This window comes from Panthera tigris, chromosome F2 (genome assembly GCF_018350195.1).
Source record: "Panthera tigris isolate Pti1 chromosome F2, P.tigris_Pti1_mat1.1, whole genome shotgun sequence".
Taxonomy (NCBI): Eukaryota; Metazoa; Chordata; class Mammalia; order Carnivora; family Felidae; genus Panthera; species Panthera tigris.
In genome coordinates this window covers 69844357-69862025 of record NC_056676.1, presented here as the reverse complement: position 1 = coordinate 69862025, position 17669 = coordinate 69844357, and the positions used below count along the sequence as shown (strand labels likewise).

The 17669-nt window shown below is 47.6% G+C and overlaps 2 long non-coding RNA genes across 5 annotated transcripts in view; both read right to left on the bottom strand.

Annotated features, from left to right (window-relative positions):
• Nucleotides 1–15766, bottom strand: part of LOC102954788 — a 74487-nt gene extending 58721 nt beyond the window's left edge. The window contains exon 1 of the long non-coding RNA XR_006213021.1: nucleotides 15322–15766. This is a non-coding gene — a long non-coding RNA (uncharacterized LOC102954788). The remainder of the gene's footprint in view (nucleotides 1–15321) is intronic.
• Nucleotides 15767–15862: 96 nt separating this feature from the next.
• The window catches only part of LOC102951043, a 274243-nt gene continuing 272436 nt past the window's right edge, over nucleotides 15863–17669 (bottom strand). For all 4 annotated transcript variants that reach the window (XR_006213224.1, XR_006213223.1, XR_006213225.1 and 1 more), the window contains one exon: nucleotides 15863–16402. This is a non-coding gene — a long non-coding RNA (uncharacterized LOC102951043). The remainder of the gene's footprint in view (nucleotides 16403–17669) is intronic.

The window sequence follows — 17669 nt, the reverse complement described above, 5'->3', positions numbered from 1 at the left end:
GTTAGATACAATCTCTTTTCTGTGTGTAAGCCAAACTATAAATAGAAGACGTCAATATAACGTGTTAAATGCAGTGAGAAAGGATAAAAGGGAGGACCATGAAAACCCAGAAGAATAGAACCCCTAGGTAGGGGTTCAGCTTAAGCTGCAGAAGGTGACACTAATCAAGAAAGGAAATGGCTGTTTTTCCCCTTTTGCCTTGCAAAGTCATTCATCTCATACACAGGGCAGAGGCGACCCTTTCCCCCAAGCCACTCATGTTCTCTGATGGCCACCTGTGCCCTCCCATCTCAGCTCTCAACACACAGTTCTATAAGCGCTCATTCCATTATCTGACCACCGGACGGGACTGTAAGCTCCGTGAAGGGAGCAACCAGGCCAATCAGGTTCTCTGTCACAGCCATAGCCCTAAACACAGAGCCCAGCATATGGTAGGCACACAATCAGCATTCATCACACTGAATGGCACATCTTTTGAGGACCGAATATCATGAAGGCCCTAGGCTGGTTAATGATGATACAAGTTCAACAAATATGCCTAAATGAGTAATTAACAATCGAAGTTGACAAATGTAACTATCAAATGAATGATACAGACTGAAGAAGTTAAGGCAGAGTGGCACGTTCAATTCAGCCCAATGAGATCCAATCCAACAAACATTAACTGTGTCTTCTATGTGAGAGTCACATTCTATGAACCAGAAAGCGTATGAAAATACATCAGAAGAAGGAAGCCCTTAACACACAACATGTTAACTTAGAGGAGAGCACACAAGTGCACAAAATAAAGATCTACAGAAATCAGAGGCCATGAAGAGTCAAGGGCAACAGCCTCAGAAAAGATTTTAGGAGAACTTCAGAATGCATCTTGAAAAAAAGCATTTTTTTTTTCTGTATGGGTTCAGATTGAGTTGGGGGACAAAATCATTCCAGGAAGACAAAACATCAGAGGCAAGTAAGAAGATAGAACGTGCGTGGTACGTCTTGGAAAGTCCTGCTTGAAAGTAATCCACAGCCAGTGCTCAGGAGGAGAAAGAGCCTGCCTTCAGGAACCAATGACCCAACGATCTCTCCCAGAGCCTCCTACATCCACAGCCCTGTAGCTCCAGGATCCGAGGCATCTGTGGAGCGGACGCAGGCTGCTCTTGGCTGCCCAATACCTCTGCTTCCTTTGAGGGACATGCGCCCCCATTCTGAATGGTCCTGTTAGGACTTCAGTCAGTGTAGCCCACCCCCACCCCCAGCCGCAAAGGCGGATACAGAAAGCTTGATCATAAAGACCAATCCTCCGAGATAACAATTGGCTCAGTGGCAGACATGTGACTCAAGGAGGGCCATTAATGTCTTTTCCTGGATTGATACACAGACATTGGGAAAGGGAAGTACCTTTTTAGCTGATGTTGCTAAATCGGGAGAAAATAAATTGGAAATATTTGCGGCCATCCTCCCTGCCCCATAGACACAGCCTGCCAGTATCATGAAGCTAACTTACAGAGGAAGCTGAGCTGAAGGATGGAGACAGGGCCTGATAACAGGCTTTAACAGATGGCTGGGTTCTTGAACTTGGATGGGTGAAAGAATGATGGATCCATTAGCAGAAATGCAGACGTCAGGAGGATGAGCTGATTTTCAGAGAGAGAGACGATATCACCCCAAATCACCAAATCTCAGAGCCAGAAGAGATTATCAAGAGATTTGGTGCAAGGAGTCACCTGATGCTTGCTTTGTTTGTTTGTTTTTTTGCTGTTTTCCCCATAGTAAGTTTCACCCTGCTGGTTTCTTTCAGTCGACAGCGTTGATTCAACATTTGACCAGCTTGATGAACAAAGCATTAAAGGGCCCTCTTTTTGAGGATCCTTGCATTCAGTCGAGGGGAAAGGAAACAAATGAATATATAACAGAGTGTCAGGTTTTCAATGCAGACTGTTATGAAAACAAAATGAAGCAGGGTCTCACAATGGCTTTGGGTATGCTGCATTAGATTAGGCAGCGAGGGAAGGGCTCTTGAAGGAGAGCATACGCAAGCAGAGCCTGAATGACGGGAGAAGTAGTCACTTAACTACCTAGACAAAAAGAGGAAGGCCATTCCAAGTAAAAGTCCCTGAGGTAGGCAAGTGTCAATATGGCCACAGGACACCCACGAAGCTAGATGTGTGCAGAGACAGGAGGGTGTGGGAGACACTTGCAGGAGAGGAGGTCGTGGTAGTCAGTGGACAGAGCACGCAGGGCTTGGCAAACCATGGTGAGTATGACTCAAAGGCATTGGAGGATTTTCTGTAGGGGAGGCTCATGTAAAGAATACCTAGGAGAGAACTTAACCCAGCTTCCTTTCATTAGAGTTGGACTGGACTTGAATGTGGAGAAAGACAGATAAGTGGGCAGGAAAATCAAAAGCAGTTCCAGGCAGGGGAGCCATACAGAGCTGGAAGCAGCAATGGAAATGCAGCTGAGACGTTTGGAGGAGAGTGAGGGGCAAATATGGATGAATGCAGTGGAAATTTTAAGTAAAACCCAGTGGACCAGAAACCGGAAGAGGGAGGATGGAATCCTACTTTGGTAGACTTGGAAGGTCAGGCTGAGGGAATGACCCCTTATCAGGTGGGCAATGGAGGAACCATTAAAGCCTCCTGCAAAGGGAGGGAGTCCTCACTCTCGGCCTCAGCAGATGAAAATCGTGTCCCGGGAAAGGAAGTGTGATGAGGTAGGAATAAGCACAAGCTGGGATTCAGGCAGTGGTAGTTCAAGCACAGATTCCACTCCTACTGCATCATCTGGGACCACCCATGAAAAAGGGGAGACCAAGGAGGAAATTCAGAAACACGTCAAGAGATGCCTCATCTCCCACAAGTAGTGGGATTGGCAAAGTACTTTATCTTTGTGAATAAAACTTTATTGGAATGCAGGCCCACTGTTCATTTACACATCGTCTTCCCCACAACAACGGCGAAGCTGAGTGATTGTGACAGAGACCATGTGCCTGGCAAAGTATGAAATAATGACTATCTTGGTCCTCTGCAGGAAAAGTTTGCTGGCCCCTGTTCCTCAAATCTTACAGAGTACAACTTGATGTAACAGGATGGCCATGATGCAGAAGGAGAGAAAAAAAATAAAATCTTTTTACTTCGCAGATAGCCATCTAGGAGGGAGGAAATGGTAACGGATTGGCAGTTTCCCCTCCCAAGGCTTAGAGGAAAAAATTATTTCCTCCCGACAGGCAGTCAGTCAATGGCAGTTTTATTGTGAGATAAAGAGGTCAGAGATAGAAATGGACAAGCACAGATGAGAGAGATGGGCAAACAGAAGAGAGAGATAGAGCCATGCAGACAGGTGAAGGCACAGTATTTAATATCTTTCCAATATATATTGATGTAACATATCTGTGTGTGCATATATATATGTGCATCTGTATCTCTATACATATCAGTGTGTGTATGTGTGTGTGTGTGTGTGTGTGTGTGTGTGTGTGTGTATACATGCCAGTAGCCCTGCTCTGGGATTTTGACAGAGTGTTTCAAAAAAAATATCCTCAACACAAAGAAAACTTCTTGGGTGGAAATGTCACAAGGTCATTTCTTGATTCCAAACAGTCCCGAGACAGAAAATCAGGACATATTGACCCAAGGGGTAACTATGTTGACAGAGACTAAGACAAGATCAATACCGGGTTTTGATAGCAAAGTTTGCAGTGCGCGGAGGTAAGTAAGAACATGTTCCCTGCATGCTTTTATCAGAAATATCTGTTGCAGGTTTATGAGGTTCCTTCCCAGTCTGTCTCTTTCCGAGCTTATAAAAGTGCTTTTAGGGGCCGTCTTAATGGTTGCAAATATCACAAATGGAAGCAATGGGTTTTTAAAACCGCCCCCTCCCCAAGAAAACAAAGCTATTTCCGGATTTTAGAGACAGGAAGAGAAGCCTCTTATCCCAGGAAAGGAGAGTCTGGCTGGCCTCAGGAAAAGCCACCGCCCCTTTGCAGCGTGCACTCCATCCCCCAAGACCACAGGTTGATGACTGAACAGTATCAGTAGGCTTGACAGAGCTAGAGAGGGAAATAGAGAAGATCCTTCCAGGCCGTTCACTACTTTTGCTCTGGAGTGATTCATAGTTCCTGGGGCAGAGGCTGGCCAGTCAGGATCTGAATTCCAAATCTGACGCAGAGGAGTTCATTGATCCTGGGCAAAGGGTTCTTTGAATGCCCTTCAACTTCGTTTGAGGAACTATGGATCATTTTCCATAGTCGAAGGAGGTGGCCCTGGTGGGAACAGAGCAGGAGGCAGCAGGGATGAGAATGACAGTACACACCCACACCCACACCCACACCAGTAACAGTTATTTCCGGAGTGTTCCATTTGTGCCCGAAAGTGCCTTAAGGACGGCAACATTCAGACTCCTTTAACTCTCACGACAACCTGCAGGGGTGGGTTATTACTATCATTGGCTCCATGCGATAAATGAGACTCAGAACGTCGAAGTGAAAAAGCGAAACTTTGAATCCAGGAAGCCCGACTGAGGGTCCGCAGGGTTAGCCACTCTGCCCGGTTGCCTCTACAAGGAGGCTGGAAAGGGAAGCGGGAGTCAGACCATCATATTAATTTCCTACAGCTGTTGTAACAAATGACCACAAAGTTGGGGTTTTATAGCAACAGAAATTGATGCTATCCGAGTCTGGAGGCCAGGAGTCTGAAACAAAGGTGTTGACAGGGCTGTGCTGCTTTGAAGCCTCTAGTAGAGGATGTTTCCTTGCCTCTTCCAAATTCTGGTGGCTCTTGGCGATCTTTTGCTTCCTTGGCTTGTGGGAGCATCACTCCAATCTCCGCCCTCGTCTTCACGTCACCCTCTATTCCGTGTCTCCGTGTGTTCTCACATCTTTGTACAAGGACACCAACCATTGGAGTTAGAGCTCACTCTAATCCATATGGCCTCATCCCAACCCTCACCTAATTATAGCTGCAAAACTCTATTTCAAAATAAGGTCACAATCTGAGGTTCCGGGTGGATGTGAATTTTGTCGGGACACTGTTCAACCCCCTACAATCATGAAACCCATAAGTTCTCACCTTATCTTGCAGGGGCCGAAGAGACAAGGCTCTTTTAGGCAGGGCTCCTTGGGTCATAAGTGATATCACTTATCATGAGTGATATCACTCATAAGTGAGTGATAGCTCAAATTGGCGTAAGCGTAAAAGGAATTAATAAACGCAGGTAACTAAGAAGCTTGGGTATACACTTTCGGCATGAAAAATTTCAGGCAGCTCTGCTCTCAGGAGCCCAAATTAATGTCTTATCTTACCACCTCTCATGTCTGACTTCTCATGTGTCGGTTTCCCTGAAGCAAACTCTTCCCAAGAGGTGTCATAGCTCCAGAAAGAATATTAAAGGAAGAAGTGACCAGATCCACATTGCTTTTATTCTCATGACCAGTTACTGGTAGTGGGAAGTTAACAAGGGTTATAGCCTACCTTCTCGTGTCAATCCCAAATGAAGGAAAACATGTTTTTCCTGAAATTTCTAACAATAGTCTTGGGAGTGAATCTCAGGGGACCGACTTGGATCACACTGCATTCTTCAACTAATCATTGTAGCCAGAAGATGGGGATACTCTAAGTGGCCCGTACACGTACTCATCCCCTTCTATCACCACTCATGTGGCTAAGTCAGGGATGGCTCCCAAAGGAAACACTGGGATGTTGGACCAGAAGGGAGGATGGTACTGGCAGCCAAAACCAAAAACCAATACCAATCATACATGCAAAAGAGGAGAGTGATGGGAAAAAAAGAGCGTGACAGGGTTGCATAAATTTAGATTTTCAAAATGCAGGATACAAGTGCCATTACATTCAATCGTCTATGACTCAATTCATCTATTACAAAGCAAACAGCACAACAGACAGCGCTGACCTATTCACAGTACCTTCAGGTGTATCTACACATCACCCCAGTGGGACTGACTTCTTGCAAGCAAGGATGATGATCCCTGTTGCCTCTTTGTCTACTCTATCTCTACCACATATAGAGCCCTACCCTCAAGAGCGTACATCTTACTTGAGGACATAGCCTCCATGACTTACATAGGGAACTAAGAAGAATAACACAAGACCAGAGTCCAACGCATGGACGCAGCTGAGCACGACGTCTGAAGTAGACAAGCACTTCACCCCACCCTGCGCGTCTTAAATTTTTCCCAGAGTCAAATCTTATTAGGAGCACTGGCGCAGGAATGAAGTGGTCACACGAATCCTACTGCAGATGACTATCATGACAACTGAATTAAAAAAAAAAAAAACTATTTAACGACCCTGGAAAGCATCCAAAAGCAGAAGCCAGAGGAGAATTTAATCTTGAAACACACACACACACACACACACACACACACACACACACACACAACTATAAGGGAGAAGAATTGAGAATTCGTGGCTTTCTGATCTCCGTGTTCTCCACAATCCCCATGGCTACAACTGTGGCCCAAGGGGCCAGAGATCAGAATACAAGGTTATGAAAGCAGGTGAAAATTTAAAGAGAAATTCCTGGCAAAGAGAGAATGACCGAAGTAGTGAGAAGTAAACACTGAGTAGAAACTCTGCCCAAATCGCTGGCTGACAGCTACACGACACATGCATGGGAGAGAGGCAGACGGGCCAGCAAAAAGCATAAAGAGATCAGGAGGAAATCTGTTCTTTAAAGACGGAGCTTCAAGGGACGAATGCTCAGTTTTCTTTTGTTTTGTTGTTTTAACTCTGAGCCATTTCGCGCAGCTTGGGCAGCAGAAAGCTGAAGTCTTATGGGCTTGAAATCTCTGGAGACAGAACCAATTAACCCAGACAAATTAGAAATGGGTGGGGAGGGGAACCCTAGGGGGAAAAAAAACTACTGGAAGTATGAGTCCTGTTGCTGTCCAAATTCTTGACAATGACCAAGTTATACAGGCACCTGAAAGACTCCCCGGGAGCCAAGGTAAAGAAGCAGCGATGAGAAGCCACAGGAATAGAGCAAAAATATCAGATATTACACACCTTTGAATGCAGGCGGTTAAGTGCTTACGATAACAAAAATCTAATAATTCTCAGAAGAACACAACATAATACACAGTTACTACAATGTATTATCTACTCTGCCCAGTTTTCAATGAAAAATTACTACACATGCAAAGAAACAGATAAGAAGAATTCATACTCAGGAAGAAAGGCAATAGAAAATAACAAGACGGATGCCTGGGTGGCTCAGTCGGTTAAGCGTCCGACTCTTGATTTCGGCTCAGATCATAATCTCACAGTTCGTGAGATCAAGCCCCGTGCTGGACTCTGTGCTGAGAGCGTAGAGCCTGCTTGGGATTCTCTCTCTCCCTTTCTCTCTGCCCCTCCCCTGTTTGCACACATTCCCTCCCTCTCCCTCTCTCTCTCTCTCTCTCTCTCTCTGAGAATAAACATTTTAAAAAATGACAATACATAGAACGGGTGTTGCAATTATCAGACAAAAGTTTCAAAATATGGTATCAATGAATGACCAAATAAGGAACCAAGAAAATAGTCAGCGAATGTGCAACAGAAAGATAAGAGAAACTATCCAATCCAAACAACAGAGATTAATAAAAGTATGGAAGAAAAATACACAGAAGCTCAGAGACCTGTGAGAAAATACCAAGCATGATCCAACATGTGTGCAATTAGACTCCAAGGAGACGTAAAGAGATGGAAGGGGGCAGAACAGTTATTTGAAAAAATAATGGCCCCAGACCTCCCAAACTGGCTGTAAGGAGGGTGAGGGAGTCAGCCTTCTTCACATAAACACAGATCTTCCATCAGGAAGGAATCAGCCTCAGGAACACCTGGCCCAATGGGTCACAGCTGAATGATAAGCTTTTAGGTGGCGGCTACTGCTTCTGTGGAAGCAATGTGGGTCAGAAGGACCTGATGTGAAGGTCCACCTTGTACCTGCCGTGTGACACTGGCTGAGCTATTTCAATGTCACGAATGCTTAGTTCCCTCACCTGTCCCATGAGACGCGTACTATGCAGGGCATCTTGCTATCCTGTCCTGAGGGTGCATATAAGGAGCATATATTTTCTTAGTAACTTTTCTACCAATACATTTGATCTCTCCCACCGGAACATAAATTCCAGGGATGTGGGGACACTTTTTGTCTGATTGCTCACCTCAATAGCCCCAGCACCAAGAGCAGTGGCCAAGGTGTGATAGGTAGATAGCTGTGCGGTAAGCACAGGCTGGAAACAGAAAACGCGTGACTGAATCGGTGAGCGAATGGCCGGCAAAGAGAGCCCGACTGTTTTCCTTTCCTCCCACACTCAAGGAAAGGCATCTGCCAGTTCCTGAGAGACTAAGCTCATGGTTCTGGACGCGTTCTCATCCCAGTCAAAATAACATGATTATTTGGCTGAGTAAGACAGGAAATGACCAACAGCCACAACTAATGACACAGCGCCTGGCCTGGGAGACAGAAGAACAGCTCTGTGCGGAGTGAGCAGCAAGGGGGCCACAGGAATGTGAGACAGAAACATTTTTTAACGATTATTTTTAATGAAATGATGCAGCCTGCCTTCCAGTTAATCTTTGATAAATCTGACACTCACCTTACACAACTCAACTGCGATTTAGTCAGACGGAATCCTCCCTGCCTCTACACCCGCTTCTCAGGAAAAGGATAAATCATACTCAACAAAGGAGAGAGAATTAAAGTCCTGTGCCTCTTGGGGGCCACAGACCTCTTCCAGGACTGGAAAAACAGTATGGACCCTCTGCCCAGAAAAAAATACACTTACAGACATCACTTTACATACTCTTTCAGGGTGTTAAAGGATCGCGTTGCCCAGAGGCATGAACCGTGTGGTCTGAGACAAAGTGCCTCATTTTGCAGAAGAAAATTCTAGGGTGCAGAGAGGAAAACCTATGTAGCCCAAGGTCACATTGTAGGGTCGCTAATAAGAAACAGCCACACAGTGACCCTCCTAACTCCTAGTATCAATTCCAATGTCATTTTCACTGTTTAATAATTATTTCGATTTTTATTAGCAGCCAGAATATCTGTGGCCACCTCCTATAAGCGAGGTAGGTGACTCAGCCAGCTAACATCCATTTCGATGGGACACAGTATGAGCAGAAAATCAGGACATTAGGGTTTGTGCCAGAAAGGAATGAAGATTTAAATCCTGGCCCTCCTCTTAGCTGTGTGATCCTGAGTCATTACTGAACATTTCTGAGCTTCTGTTTCCCTTGTCTGGAAAATGAAAATTAGGAGTATGCACCTCCCGTGGCTGTTGCCAAGATTAAATAAGACACTGCATGGGAAGTATTAGCTGTTATCAGTAGTAGCCGGACCTTTCAAACTTTCAAGCAGTTTCCAAAATGGAGGTACAAAAAATTGTGAGCAGCAACCATTTGGGGTAAGCATCCAGCCGTCTAATTACTGCAGTCCGTTCACAGGGGCGCTGATGACGTACCTCCTGAATTTAGGAGAAAGGCCATCCTGTGAGAGTTAAACACATCATATTCAAAAGAAAGGGAATGTTTTTATCAGGATAGGCTGTTATTCTCCCATAACAAATGATCTTCCCAGTCTCAGAGGCTTACGACAATATAAGACTCATTTCTTTAAAAAAATTTTTAATGTTTATTCATTTTTGAGAGAGAGAGAGAGAGAGAGAGAGAGAGAGAGAGAGAGAGAGAACAAGCAGGGGACAGGCAGAGAGAGGGGGAGACACAGAATCCCAAGCAGGCTCCAGGCTCTGAGCTGTCAGCACAGAGCCTAACGCGGGGCTTGAACTCACAGTCTGTGAGATCATGACCTGAGCCAAAGCTGGCTTAACCAACTGAACCACCCAGGCGCCCCGTATGAGATTCATTTCCTATGTACAAGACTTACCACCAGCGGTTCCAACTTGCCTCGCCTCCACGACCCATTTGTGGAGCAGACTCCATTCAGAGCATGGCCCAGCATCATGTCAGAAAGGAAAGAAAAAAGATATAGCAAACCACAGGCTGTCTTCTGCCTGGTAGCAACACATATCATTTCCACCTACATGTCATTAGCCAGAGCAAAGCCACATGGCCAGGCCGTATCTCCATGGGAAGCATACTCCTACTGCCACGAGAGACAGTGAATATTTTTGAGCAATAATGTAATCTGCTTTGGGAGATGGGAGCTGCTCTTCACAGAATGGACCATCCTTACTGATGACCTGTTATTATGGAGCTGAAATACTTAAGTCCAATCAAAACAACCAGTTGAAAAAAGAGTCCTCCCATGGCATAGAACTAAAGCCAAGATCAAATCAAAATGATCCCAACTAGGCAAATCTGAAAGAAGTAGCTTAGTAGAAAGACCGTATCTACCCGGAGGCTGGAAACGTGGAAGTCAGGGGGAAATAAACCACGAATGTCAACATCACTGCTCAGGAGAAAGAGCATTCTGATCATTTGGCAAGAGTATCCTCGCACCCTTGGCAGGCATGTTTTTGCTACGGAGATATCTGTAAGATGGGGTCAGAAAAATACACACCTCTCAGGGTGGTCAAGGGAACCATTAAATGAAATATGAATGCGATGTACTTAGCACAATGCTTGGTCCCTCTTAGGTGCTCATTAAATGCTAGCTTATATAGATATAGACACAGACACGGTCACAGACACAGACTCAGACACAGCCACAGACACGGACACACTTCCCATCACATCCAGGGTCCGGACCCTGCGAGACTGTGAGTGTCAGACCCTGACCAGATCTGGGACACCCTGCATCATAATGACGCATGGCCTAGAGGCCTCATCTCCGTTTTGCGCTCCGATGCTTACAAAGTACGTTCTCGTCCGTTTTTCCCCATGTGGTCCCCGCAAGCCCATGAAGTGTAAGGTCCCACAGTTTGGTTTTCTGTTGTTGCTGTTTTGTTTGTTTTCATTGCCGTATGGTCGACACACAGCGTTCCCTTGATTTCAGGTGTACAACATAGTGATTCAATAGCTCTAGAAGTTCTGCCCAGCTCACCACAGTGCGGCTACCCTCTGTCAGCACACGAGGCTATTATACCACTGACTGTATTCCTTATGCTATACTTGTTATTCCCGTAACTTACTCATTCCATAACCGGAAGCCTGTGCCTCCGGTCCCCCTTCACCCATTTTGCCCATCCCCCCCACCCCTCCCCTCTGGCAGCACTCTGTATTTAGGGGTCTGTTTCTGCTTTGTTTGTTTGGTCATTTCTTTTGTTTTGTAGATGCCACATCTAAGTGAAATCGTATGGTATCTGTCTTTCTCTGTCCGGCCTATTTCACTCAGCATAATGCCCTCTAGGTCCCACCATGTCGTCACAAACGCAAGGTCCCACAGTTTAGAAGTGGCAAAGCCAATCTCCAATGCTGACTTCACCTGAGGCCTTTGGGCTTCAAATCCTGTGCCCTTTCTCCAACGAAGCTCTACCTGAAGCACAGTTCTGGTCACACTCTTTGATTTTTCTCTCTCTCTCTCCGTCTGCAGGAATTACTTCAAAGGGATATTTGAAAAATAGAGATACTCAGCGACCTTACTTTTCATTCAGAGCACGCATCCTTCTTTCCACTCTCAGGCATGTCCAACCCAGAAAGTGACTGGCTTTGGGTAGCTTCGGTCCCTGTTCTGGGCTCTGTATGCCCTGGCACAGAAGGCTGGGCCTGCTTCCCATTGTAACAAGGTTGCACTAATTAGCTGCATTTGATTTTGCATATGGAGAGCAGATGCAAATGAATGCAAAGCAGTATGCAAATTAGCAGCATCCTGGCTCTCCAAAAGTAGGCTCCTGCAATACTGATGTCATGACAATGTATATTAATAGTCCATCTCACTAAGGCGTGCTATTTTTTCAAAAGGAGCAGGCATCCAGGTTCTTTTTTTCTGGAATAATAGTGACTTTATATTGAATTCCAAGTTTATGATCCTTGACAAGAAGTCTGTTAGCCATCATGCTACATTCACAATAGAAGACGCGGGTAGACAATGCCTACAAAGGACAGGCTTGGCGACAGAGCACTATAGATTGCACTATAGGTTCAGAGACCTGCTGTTTGGGGAAGAAACTTCGCTTGAGTCTCAGTCTCCTCAGCTATGAAATGGGGTTAACCAGCCCCACTACAGAGCTGTTGGTGAGGTAACATTTAAAGCTACCTGACATATGGTACGTACTCAGTAACTGTTCATTCCCTTCTCTGTACTCACTCCCTTGGAAGTATAAATTGGCAAATGAAAGAGGTAGAAGGGGGCGCCTGGGTGGCTCAGTCAGTTGAGCGTCCGACTCTTGATTTCGGCTCATGTCATAACCCCAGGGTTGTGGGATTGAGCCCCACATTGGGCTCTGCACTGAGCGTTGAGCCTACTTAAGATTCTCTCTCCTCTGGCCCTCTCCCCTGCTCGTGCTCTCTCTAAAAATAAAAAATAAAAAATAATTTAAAAAAAAAGATGTAGAGGGGGCTCACCACCTAATCTGTGTTTGCGTTGAATCGCTTGCCATTTCAGTTAACGTATCTCCTCTAGCACAAAGCGGTGTCACAGCTCATTTTTAACAAAGAGCTGTGTGACCTCTTAGCGTCCACCACACGTGAGTAGATGATTCTGTCCTACCCCCCAAAGTACCACCTGCTGGAAAGTAGCAGCTATTCTTACAAAATTGCTTTTATTATCCTCACTTCCCCAAGCTGGTGAGTTCCTCGACTTTCAAGATTTAGTTCAAGTACCCGGTATCCTGGAAGCCTTTCACGGAGCCCCCGAGAGACTAAGGGCTCCCTTCTGTGCTCCCAGACGCCCTATGGCCCCGTCCATGGCTGTGTTCTCTTACTGAAGCTTCTTGGCTTATCTTCCTTTCTCAATACACTAGATGTTTCTCAAGGACAGGGACCATTTCTGAATCATCTTTGTGTCCTTAGCCCATGGAACACGGCCTGGCACAGAGAAGGTGCTCAGTATGTGTGGGAGGCAGGGAGGGAAGGAAGGGAGGAAGGGAGGGAGGAAGGATAAAGGAAAGAAGCACCATCAAATATTTAGCTGGAACCGAGCACACACATACTTGCAGTTACCAACAACAAAACCCGGATTAAAATCAGACAAATTCTGGAAATGCGCGAACACCTGAGCTTCAGTCCCTGACACCGAATCCCCCCTCAGAGCAGAACTAAGCCACGAGGACACACATCTGCTCCCAGGTGGAGACCTCACCCCCCGGGCGGGCGGCACAAGGAGAGAGGGGCCTCTGTTTAGGGCACCACATCTCCCAGGCCAGCCCCATCCGCTCAGAGCTGAGCATCGGGCTATTTTGACCATATGTGGAGGACTCGTATCGTTACTGGGGCCTCCGGACCTGATGCAAAATAAACGGGTGGCTGTTGTTCACACTGCCTGCCCCCACCCTTGGAGAGGGCGCACATGCACGTGCACACGCACATGCGCACACACGCACACACACACACAGCCACTTGCACACGCAGGCACGCTCACGTGCGGGAAGACCCGCCTTCACCCTACACAAACACACTTAGGGCACGCATTCAGAGCTACTCACAGGCCACAGACACACACTCTGACACTAGCTCGCTCTTCCTCTTTTGTTCTAAACACCCAGACCCAGACCCCGGCACACTGAAACTCCACAGACCCAAAGCAGGAAGGCAGCCCCACCGGCTCGGCCTGCCCGTGCCACGGCAAGCCCTCCCCTCTGCTCTGGCCTCTTGGGGGTCTCCTCCAAGGACCCTCCCATCCTCCGTGAAGGCGGTTAATAAATAAACTTCAGGATCCAAAGTCAAGGGTGCCAGCTGCTGACCTGCAGAACCCACAGGAAGGGCTCTCCCATCGTTTTCTCTTGATAACTCTTGGGACAGTTATTCTCACGTTCCAAGGAAAGAAACAGAGAAGTGAAGTGAACCGCCTGAGGCCACACAGATCTGTGGCCACAGGACCAGAACGGGGACCAGGCCACAGCTGCCACGGGCCCAGGCTTGCTTCGCCACTTGGAGCTCTTTTCGGAACAAGCTCTTAGGAAGACAACAGTCCAAAGATCTAGGGTGTAAACTTCTCAGGCCCCGAAGGATTCTAAGAACCACTCTGCAGGGGTAGGAGGGAGGGCCGAGCCTTACCCTTCCCTGGGGTGAGACCCAGGCTGTGCCTTTGCCCCGCTGCTGACAGAAAGCTGGCTGGGAGGAGGGAAAAGCAAAAGACACTGTGGAGTAAATGAAGAAGAAGGAGATCGGAAAGCGAGAAAGAGAGGAGGAAGGGAGGACAGTCAAGCGGGCTTTCACCTCAGAGGGAAGAGGGGGTTCTCCATGGAAACGAGCGTGCCTGTTTGTCTTAAGATGGCACTAAAGAGGAAAATTGTAAATCACTTTCCACCCAGGAGGCAGCGATGATTGCCCTGGCTTTGACAGCTGAATTTGAAAAACATGCCTATCCGTCACCCCAGGTGCTGTTTTTAAAAAGGCAGGCCTCACACACCCTATTTTACCGTAAACATTCCTTTTACACCAATAATATCCAGGGATCCTTTCATGGCTTCTCCCGTCTTCAAGTGCGCGAAGGGAAGGAGGGAGAAGGGGAGGGAGGGGTGGAGGGACAGGGGGAGGCCCTGACAGACAGAGAGATCTGGGCAAAACTTATTCACCTGCCGTGACACCAGGAAGGGTCTGTCACCCAGACGAAGAGGCTGGAGGTGGACAGACCTAAGCATGAAACTCAGCAGCCACGGGCCAAGCAACGGGGCCCGGGAAAGCGCCTCGGCCTCCTCCCTCTTCTCCTCTCCACGCCCTCCTGGGTGCGCGGAGACCCGACTTCCTTACGGCATCTGCGGAAGAGCAGGGTGGCGGGGCCGGTGCCTGGCGGGCCTGCATAAAACTCCTCTCCTTCCTTCTCACATGGAGCATGTACAGAAACACGCATATGAAAACGCTCACTGCCCCGCGTCAGGTAGAAATCCCTCCTTCCCCAGAGGCAGAAGTCTATCCGGAGTTGGCGGCCTCGCGTTGCCTTAAATGTTCTCACAGTCTGCTGTTCAGCAACAACATATGTCCCCGCGAGTCTCCGTCTACCCCCAGCCCCACCCGGATCCATTTTCTGTGCCAAGGAGGCTGGCCTCGTCGATGGCATCACCCAAGCCCCCTTGCCTTCTGCTTTCTGGTTGGGCTCAGCCAGCAGGAGGGCCTGGCAGGAGACTGGAGGGAGGAGGAGAGGGAGATTGGGGTATCTCTTCCCCTATTCTATCCCTGCCCCCCTTCTGGGGCTCCAGGGTTCTGCCAGGCGCCCCCCTGTGCGGCCACAGCCCCCCACGGGCTCCCATGACATCGCTGCTTCGGGAACTCTTACCTTGCCACTGTACTTCAATGCCCGAGCTCCTCTTCTGGGTTCCTTGACCCTTCTAAGTGGATTATATACTCCCAACGAAACACGCCAAAACTTAATAGTTGAAAATATTAACCAGCGTCTTGTTCCTAACCCTGTGGGTTGGTAATCTGAGCTGGACTCAGCTAGGAAGCTCGGCTCGGAGCGGTTCTGGCTGCCCTCCTCGTACGTCGGTAGCCCGCTCGTGGTCAGCTAGGGGCCGGCTGGGCCCCGGGCAGCCTCACTCACGCGTCTGGCAGTCAGCGCTGGCTGGCGGTTGGGTCTTTCTGTCCACAAGGCCTCTGGCAGGCTGGTGCAGGCCCCTTTGTGTAATGTCGGCGCATTTCAAAAGTGTGAACAGAGGGGCACCGGGGTGGCTCAGTCGGCGAAGCATCCGACTTCGGCTCAAGTCGCGGTCTCGTGGTTCGTGGGTTTGAGCCCCGCGTCAGGCTCCACGCCGACAGCACAGAGCCTGCTTCTGATGCTCTGTCTCCCTCTCTCTCCCCCTCCCCTGCTTTCTCTCTCTCTCTCTCAAAAAAATAAACAAAACATTTTTTAAAAAGGTGTGAAGGGAGAAAACTTCAGGCCCGGTGTAGCCTACCTGAAGTCACTTTTGCCACAGTCTCTCATCAAGACAAGTCACAAAACCAGCCCAGATGAATGGGGATGGAAAAACAGATTCCACCGCGGGACGGAAGGAGCGATGTGGGAATCTGTGGCCATGCAACAGTCCGCCACACCCACCACCCCTGGAAAAGGTGCCTTCCTTTCCTTCTTTCCAGAATTCCAAGTTCGCCTTTCGTTTCCTACTGGGACCCCGAATGGCACAATTTGTAACATTATTTGTGACATCATCCGATATCTACCTTTTTGAGACGGTTTGATGCTTAAGACTGTTTCTGAGATTCATTTAGACGCAGCACAGGCCGCTCGAATCCACTTATTTATAGTTCGTTTACGCTCTTTGTAGGAGTTCATTTCGTCCATTCTCCTGTGGACGTACACTTGGCTTAGCAGTTTTGCGCTCTGACAAATGCTGCATTTCTCCTTCGCACATGAGAGTCCTCTGGGGAGTATAATTAGGAGTAAAGTTGCTGTAGTGTGATATTGCCAAATGAGTCTCCAAAGCCAATATGGTTTTTAATGGAACAAATAGAATCTGAGAGCTGAACAAAGATGAAAACCTGGGTTCACCTTACATTATGCAATTAGCTGTGTGTTGAAAAACTGCTGCAGTGTCTCGTTGGAATGAGCCTCCCACCCAACATAAGAATCCTTTCACTGGTGTTCCCAGGAGATGCTCAAACAATCCTCGCTTGAACTCTTGGAAATATACAGGGGAAGCTTGTTACTTTAACTGTGATTCCCTCTGCACAGCAAGAATAATTATGGAGAAAGAATATTCCTTTCGGGGCGCCTGGGGGGCTCAGTCAGTTAAGCGTCTGACTCTTTGGTTTCGGCTCAGGTCATGAACTCATGATGCATGAGTTCGAGCCCCATGTCGGGCTCCATGCTGACAGTGCAGAGCCTGCTTGGGATTCTGTCTCTCCTTCTCTCTCTGCTCCTCCCACACACACTCTCTCTCTCTCAAAACAAATAAATAAACTGGAGCACCTGGGTGGCTCAGTCAGTTAAGCCTCTGACTTCGGCTCAGGTCATGATCTCATGGTTCATAGTTCGAGCCCTGCATAGGGCTCTGTGCTCAGAGCCTGGAGCCTGCTTCGGATTCTGTGTCCCCCTCTCTCTCTGCCCTTCCCCACTCATTCTCTCTCTCCCAAAAATAAAAAAAAAAAAAACATTAAAAAAGTAATAAACAAATAAACTTAAAAAAAAATTATATTCCTTTTCTCTTGCAGTGAGGGTGAAGGCCGGGGTACATGGCCAAAGGAAGAAGGAGCAAGAGACCATGAAGGTAGCAGACAATCTGGGATAGACTATGGAGGAACCCACATGCCCTGGCCAGGAGTGTGCACTTTATCCTGAAACAATGTAGGGAGTCAATGAAGGAAGGTGGGCAGAATTGTCTTATTCTTTTTAATTTAAAAAAATGTTTTAATGTATTTATTTATTTTGAGAGAGAAAGAGAGAGAGAGCACAAGTGGGGCAGGAACAGAAAGAGAGGGAGAGAACGAATCCCAAGCAGGCCCTGCACTGTCAGCGTAGAGCCCGGTGCAGGGCTTGAACTCACAAACCCCGAGATCCTGACCTGAGCTGAAGTCAAGAGTTGGATGCTTAACCGACTGAGCCACCCAGGCGCCCCGGTTCAGATTTGATTTTTAAAAAGTCATTCTATCTGCAGTGTCTACACTGGAGGCAACGGGACTGAAGGGGAA